Source organism: Furipterus horrens, unplaced genomic scaffold (assembly GCF_987537825.1).
Source record: "Furipterus horrens unplaced genomic scaffold, mFurHor1.1.pri manual_scaffold_22, whole genome shotgun sequence".
NCBI lineage: Eukaryota > Metazoa > Chordata > Mammalia > Chiroptera > Furipteridae > Furipterus > Furipterus horrens.
Window position 1 is genome coordinate 2,071,057 of NW_028327192.1, and position 7,800 is coordinate 2,078,856.

Genomic DNA, 7,800 nt, shown 5'->3' on the forward strand with positions numbered 1-7,800 from the left:
GAATATGGATTCAGATTATTTTAAAATAATACTCATTCAGCCTGTGTTCTAAGAGAATACTCAACCAACCCCGTGTTCTAACAGAATACTCACTCAACCTGTGTTCTAAGGGAATGTGGACTCAGATTTTGTTAAAAGAATACTCAGCCTGAGTTTTAACAGAATATGGAATCAGTTTATTTTTAAATAATAACCACTCAGCCTGTGTTCTAACAGAACACTCACTCAGCCTGTGTTCTAACAGAATACTCACTCAGCCTGTGCTCTAACAGAATATGGACTAAGTCTATTTTTAAAGAATGCACACTGAGCCTGTGTTCTAACATAATACTCAGCCTCTGTTCTACCAGAATACTCACTCAGCCTGTGTTCTAACAGTATACTCACTCAGCCTGGGTTCTGATATAATATGGACTCAGTCTATGTTTAAAGAATACTCACTCAGCCTGTTTTCTAACAGAATACTCATAAGCCAGTGTCCTAACGGAATGTGGACTCAGTTTTGTTAAAAGAATACTCACTCAGCCTGTGTTCTTACAGAATATGGACTCAGTTTATTTTTAAATAATACGCACTCAGCCTGTGTTCTAACAGAATACTCACTCAGCCTGGGTTTTAACAAAATACTAATTCAGCAAGTGTTCTAACAGGATATTGACTCAGATTATTTTCAAAGAATACTCATTCAGCCAGTGTTATACCAGAATATGCATTCAGATTATTTTCAAAGAATACTCACTCAGCCAGTGTTCTACCAGAATATGGATTCAGACTATTTTCAAAGAATACTAACTCAGCCTGTGTTCTAACAGAATGTGGATTCAGATCAAAAATTACTAACTCAGTCTGTGTCCTAACGGAATTTGGACGCAGTCTATGTTTAAAGAATACTCACTCAGTTCAGTGTTCTAACAGAACACTCACTTAGCCTGTGTTCTAACAGAATACTAAATCAACCTGTGTTCTAACAGAATGTGGACTCAGATTTTGTTCAAAAAGTACTCACTCAGAATGTGTTCTAAATAATACGGACTCAGTTTAGTTTTAAATAATACGCACTCAGCCTGTGTTCTAACAAAATACTCACCGAGCCTGGGTTTTAACAAAATACTAACTCAGCAAGTGTTCTAACAAGATATTGACTAAGATTATTTTCAAAGCATACTCACTCAGCCAGTGTTCTACCAGAATATGGAGTCAGATTATTTTCAAAGAATACTAACTCAGCCTGTGTTCTAACAGAATATGTATTCAGATCAAAAATTACTAACTCAGTCTGTGTTCTAACAGAATTTGGACGCAGTCTATTTTTAAAGAATACTCACTCAGACTGTGTTCTAACGGAATACTCACTCAGCCTGTGTTCTAACAGAATGTGGACTAAGATTTTGTTCAAAAATTACTCACTCAGACTGTGCTCTAACAGAATATGGACTAAGTCTGTCTTTAAAGAATACTCACTCAGACTGTGTTCTAACGGAATACTCACTCAGCCTCTGTTCTAACAGAATGTGGACTCAGATTTTGTTCAAAAAATACTCACTCAGTCTGTGTTCTAAATACTATGGACTCACTTTATTTTTAAATAATACCCACTCAGCCTGTGTTCTAGCAGAATACTCACTCAGCCAGTGTTTTAAGAGAATATGGATTCAGATTATTTTCAAAGAATATTCACTCAGCCTGTGTTCGAACAAAATATGGACTCAGTTTACTTTTATATATTACCCACTCAAGCTGCGTTTTAACAGAATGTTGACTCAGATTCTCATCTAAAATTACTGACTCAGTCTGTTTTCTAACAGAATATGGACTCAGTCTATGTTTAAAGAATACTCACTCAGCCTGTGTTCTAACAGAATACTCACTCAGCGAGAGTTCTACCAGAATATGGATTCAGATTATTTTAAAATAATACTCATTCAGCCTGTGTTCTAAGAGAATACTCACCCAGCCCGTGTTCTAACAGAATACTCACTCAACCTGTGTTCTAAGGGAATGTGGACTCAGATTTTGTTAAAAGAATACTCAGCCTGAGTTCTAACAGAATATGGAATCAGTTTATTTTTAAATAATAACCACTCAGCCTGTGTTCTAACAGAACACTCACTCAGCCTGTGTTCTAACAGAATACTCACTCAGCCTGTGCTCTAACAGAATATGGACTAAGTCTATTTTTAAAGAATGCACACTGAGCCTGTGTTCTAACATAATACTCAGCCTCTGTTCTACCAGAATACTCACTCAGCCTGTGTTCTAACAGTATACTCACTCAGCCTGGGTTCTGATATAATATGGACTCAGTCTATGTTTAAAGAATACTCACTCCGCCTGTTTTCTAACAGAATACTCATAAGCCAGTGTCCTAACGGAATGTGGACACAGTTTTGTTAAAAGAATACTCACTCAGCCTGTGTTCTTACAGAATATGGACTCAGTTTATTTTTAAATAATACGCACTCAGCCTGTGTTCTAACAGAATACTCACTCAGCCTGGGTTTTAACAAAATACTAATTCAGCAAGTGTTCTAACAGGATATTGACTCAGATTATTTTCAAAGAATACTCATTCAGCCAGTGTTATACCAGAATATGCATTCAGATTATTTTCAAAGAATACTCACTCAGCCAGTGTTCTACCAGAATATGGATTCAGACTATTTTCAAAGAATACTAACTCAGCCTGTGTTCTAACAGAATGTGGATTCAGATCAAAAATTACTAACTCAGTCTGTGTCCTAACAGAATTTGGACGCAGTCTATGTTTAAAGAATACTCACTCAGTTCAGTGTTCTAACAGAACACTCACTTAGCCTGTGTTCTAACAGAATACTAAATCAGCCTGTGTTCTAACAGAATGTGGACTCAGATTTAGTTCAAAAAATACTCACTCAGTCTGTGTTCTAAATAATACGGACTCAGTTTAGTTTTAAATAATACGCACTCAGCCTGTGTTCTAACAAAATACTCACCGAGCCTGGGTTTTAACAAAATACTAACTCAGCAAGTGTTCTAACAAGATATTGACTCAGATTATTTTCAAAGCATACTCACTCAGCCAGTGTTCTACCAGAATATGGATTCAGATTATTTTCAAAGAATACTAACTCAGCCTGTGTTCTATCACAATATGGATTCAGAACAAAAATTACTAACTCAGTCTGTGTCCTAACAGAACTTGGACGCAGTCTATGTTTAAAGAATACTCACTCAGACTGTGTTCTAACGGAATACTCACTCAGCCTGTGTTCTAACAGAATGTGGACTAAGTCTGTCTTTAAAGAATACTCACTCAGACTGTGTTCTAACCGAATACTCACTCAGCCTGTGTTCTAACAGAATGTGGACTAAGATTTTGTTCAAAAATTACTCACTCAGACTGTGCTCTAACAGAATATGGACTAAGTCTGTCTTTAAAGAATACTCACTCAGACTGTGTTCTAACGGAATACTCACTCAGCCTCTGTTCTAACAGAATGTGGACTCAGATTTTGTTCAAAAAATACTCACTCAGTCTGTGTTCTAAATACTATGGACTCACTTTATTTTTAAATAATACCCACTCAGCCTGTATTCTAGCAGAATACTCACTCAGCCAGTGTTTTAAGAGAATATGGATTCAGATTATTTTCAAAGAATATTCACTCAGCCTGTGTTCGAACAAAATATGGACTCAGTTTACTTTTATATATTACCCACTCAAGCTGCGTTTTAACAGAATGTTGACTCAGATTGTCATCTAAAATTACTAACTCAGTCTGTTTTCTAACAGAATATGGACTCAGTCTATGTTTAAAGAATACTCACTCAGCCTGTGTTCTAACAGAATACTCACTCAGCGAGAGTTCTACCAGAATATGGATTCAGATTATTTTAAAATAATACTCACTCAGCCTGTGTTCTAACAGAATACTCACTCAGCCTGTGCTCTAACAGAATATGGACTAAGTCTATTTTTAAAGAATGCACACTGAGCCTGTGTTCTAACATAATACTCAGCCTCTGTTCTACCAGAATACTCACTCAGCCTGTGTTCTAACAGTATACTAACTCAGCCTGGGTTCTGATATAATATGGACTCAGTCTATGTTTAAAGAATACTCACTCAGCCTGTTTTCTAACAGAATACTCATAAGCCAGTGTCCTAACGGAATGTGGACTCAGTTTTGTTAAAAGAATACTCAGCCTGAGTTCTAACAGAATATGGAATCAGTTTATTTTTAAATAATAACCACTCAGCCTGTGTTCTAACAGAACACTCACTCAGCCTGTGTTCTAACAGAATACTCACTCAGCCTGTGCTCTAACAGAATATGGACTAAGTCTATTTTTAAAGAATGCACACTGAGCCTGTGTTCTAACATAATACTCAGCCTCTGTTCTACCAGAATACTCACTCAGCCTGTGTTCTAACAGTATACTCACTCAGCCTGGGTTCTGATATAATATGGACTCAGTCTATGTTTAAAGAATACTCACTCCGCCTGTTTTCTAACAGAATACTCATAAGCCAGTGTCCTAACGGAATGTGGACACAGTTTTGTTAAAAGAATACTCACTCAGCCTGTGTTCTTACAGAATATGGACTCAGTTTATTTTTAAATAATACGCACTCAGCCTGTGTTCTAACAGAATACTCACTCAGCCTGGGTTTTAACAAAATACTAATTCAGCAAGTGTTCTAACAGGATATTGACTCAGATTATTTTCAAAGAATACTCATTCAGCCAGTGTTATACCAGAATATGCATTCAGATTATTTTCAAAGAATACTCACTCAGCCAGTGTTCTACCAGAATATGGATTCAGACTATTTTCAAAGAATACTAACTCAGCCTGTGTTCTAACAGAATGTGGATTCAGATCAAAAATTACTAACTCAGTCTGTGTCCTAACAGAATTTGGACGCAGTCTATGTTTAAAGAATACTCACTCAGTTCAGTGTTCTAACAGAACACTCACTTAGCCTGTGTTCTAACAGAATACTAAATCAGCCTGTGTTCTAACAGAATGTGGACTCAGATTTTGTTCAAAAAATACTCACTCAGTCTGTGTTCTAAATAATACGGACTCAGTTTAGTTTTAAATAATACGCACTCAGCCTGTGTTCTAACAAAATACTCACCGAGCCTGGGTTTTAAAAAAATACTAACTCAGCAAGTGTTCTAACAAGATATTGACTCAGATTATTTTCAAAGCATACTCACTCAGCCAGTGTTCTACCAGAATATGGATTCAGATTATTTTCAAAGAATACTAACTCAGCCTGTGTTCTATCACAATATGGATTCAGAACAAAAATTACTAACTCAGTCTGTGTCCTAACAGAATTTGGACGCAGTCTATGTTTAAAGAATACTCACTCAGACTGTGTTCTAACGGAATACTCACTCAGCTTGTGTTCTAACAGAATGTGGACTAAGTCTGACTTTAAAGAATACTCACTCAGACTGTGTTCTAACGGAATACTCACTCAGCCTGTGTTCTAACAGAATGTGGACTAAGATTTTGTTCAAAAATTACTCACTCAGACTGTGCTCTAACAGAATATGGACTAAGTCTGTCTTTAAAGAATACTCACTCAGACTGTGTTCTAACGGAATACTCACTCAGCCTCTGTTCTAACAGAATGTGGACTCAGATTTTGTTCAAAAAATACTCACTCAGTCTGTGTTCTAAATACTATGGACTCACTTTATTTTTAAATAATACCCACTCAGCCTGTGTTCTAGCAGAATACTCACTCAGCCAGTGTTTTAAGAGAATATGGATTCAGATTATTTTCAAAGAATATTCACTCAGCCTGTGTTCGAACAAAATATGGACTCAGTTTACTTTTATATATTACCCACTCAAGCTGCGTTTTAACAGAATGTTGACTCAGATTCTCATCTAAAATTACTAACTCAGTCTGTTTTCTAACAGAATATGGACTCAGTCTATGTTTAAAGAATACTCACTCAGCCTGTGTTCTAACAGAATACTCACTCAGCGAGAGTTCTACCAGAATATGGATTCAGATTATTTTAAAATAATACTCATTCAGCCTGTGTTCTAAGAGAATACTCACCCAGCCCGTGTTCTAACAGAATACTCACTCAACCTGTGTTCTAAGGGAATGTGGACTCAGATTTTGTTAAAAGAATACTCAGCCTGAGTTCTAACAGAATATGGAATCAGTTTATTTTTAAATAATAACCACTCAGCCTGTGTTCTAACAGAACACTCACTCAGCCTGTGTTCTAACAGAATACTCACTCAGCCTGTGCTCTAACAGAATATGGACTAAGTCTATTTTTAAAGAATGCACACTGAGCCTGTGTTCTAACATAATACTCAGCCTCTGTTCTACCAGAATACTCACTCAGCCTGTGTTCTAACAGTATACTCACTCAGCCTGGGTTCTGATATAATATGGACTCAGTCTATGTTTAAAGAATACTCACTCAGCCTGTTTTCTAACAGAATACTCATAAGCCAGTGTCCTAACGGAATGTGGACTCAGTTTTGTTAAAAGAATACTCACTCAGCCTGTGTTCTTACAGAATATGGACTCAGTTTATTTTTAAATAATACGCACTCAGCCTGTGTTCTAACAGAATACTCACTCAGCCTGGGTTTTAACAAAATACTAATTCAGCAAGTGTTCTAACAGGATATTGACTCAGATTATTTTCAAAGAATACTCATTCAGCCAGTGTTATACCAGAATATGCATTCAGATTATTTTCAAAGAATACTCACTCAACCAGTGTTCTACCAGAATATGGATTCAGACTATTTTCAAAGAATACTAACTCAGCCTGTGTTCTAACAGAATGTGGATTCAGATCAAAAATTACTAACTCAGTCTGTGTCCTAACGGAATTTGGACGCAGTCTATGTTTAAAGAATACTCACTCAGTTCAGTGTTCTAACAGAACACGCACTTAGCCTGTGTTCTAACAGAATACTAAATCAGCCTGTGTTCTAACAGAATGTGGACTCAGATTTAGTTCAAAAAATACTCACTCAGTCTGTGTTCTAAATAATACGGACTCAGTTTATTTTTAAATAATACGCACTCAGCCTGTGTTCTAACAAAATACTCACCGAGCCTGGGTTTTAACAAAATACTAACTCAGCAAGTGTTCTAACAAGATATTGACTCAGATTATTTTCAAAGCACACTCACTCAGCCAGTGTTATGCCAGAATATGGAGTCATATTATTATCAAAGAATACTAACTCAACCTGTGTTCTAACAGAATATGGATTCAGATCAAAAATTACTAACTCAGTCTGTGTTCTAACAGAATTTGGACGCAGTCTATGTTTAAAGAATACTCACTCAGACTGTGTTCTAACGGAATACTCACTCAGCCTGTGTTCTAACAGAATGTGGACTAAGATTTTGTTCAAAAATTACTCACTCAGACTGTGCTCTAACAGAATATGGACTAAGTCTGTCTTTAAAGAATACTCACTCAGACTGTGTTCTAACGGGATACTCACTCAGCCTCTGTTCTAACAGAATGTGGACTCAGATTTTGTTCAAAAAATACTCACTCAGTCTGTGTTCTAAATACTATGGACTCACTTTATTTTTAAATAATACCCACTCAGCCTGTGTTCTAGCAGAATACTCACTCAGCCAGTGTTTTAAGAGAATATGGATTCAGATTATTTTCAAAGAATATTCACTCAGCCTGTGTTCGAACAAAATATGGACTCAGTTTACTTTTATATATTACCCACTCAAGCTGCGTTTTAACAGAATGTTGACTCAGATTCTCATCTAAAATTACTAACTCAGTCTGT